We start from the raw sequence: 577 nt of genomic DNA on the forward strand, positions 1-577 counted from the left end.
ACACTTCAAAAACAGCCAAAAGATCTGGGCGCCTGGGGGACTCAGGTGCTTAAGCGTCGGACTTCGGCTCACATCATGATCTTACAATTTGTGAGTTCGAGCACCGTGTCAGGCTCTGTGCTGACAGCTCAGAGCCTGGAGCCTGCTTCCGATTCTGTGTCTCCCTCTCTGCCCCACCCCCACTCACGCTCTGTCTCTCTCTGTCCCTCTGTCTCTCTCAAAAATCAACAAAAATTAAAAAAAAAAAAAGCCAAAAGATCCGGCCGCATGGGCAAGATAAGCACAATGACACCACCCCCAGCTGCCATCAGAGGGGCTGGAACCTCCAGGCCCTGCCCGGCTGTCCTGCCACTGCCATCGAACCTCAGGCCCCGAATTCCCACTACTGAGCCTCGTGTCCCCTGAGCACACAGAGCAGCCACCCCGGCCTTTCTGTCACATGGACATCCGCTCATGTCATCGTCCAGCTCACAGCCAAGTTGTTCCCTCTCCAGAGGGGCCTTCATTGACCCCCCAAAAAAGGCTAAACTCACTGAACATTTAGTTGCCGTGTCCACACTACGAGAAGCTGGCCGCT

The sequence above is a fragment of the Suricata suricatta genome, chromosome 17, assembly GCF_006229205.1.
Source record: "Suricata suricatta isolate VVHF042 chromosome 17, meerkat_22Aug2017_6uvM2_HiC, whole genome shotgun sequence".
Classification (NCBI taxonomy): Eukaryota; Metazoa; Chordata; class Mammalia; order Carnivora; family Herpestidae; genus Suricata; species Suricata suricatta.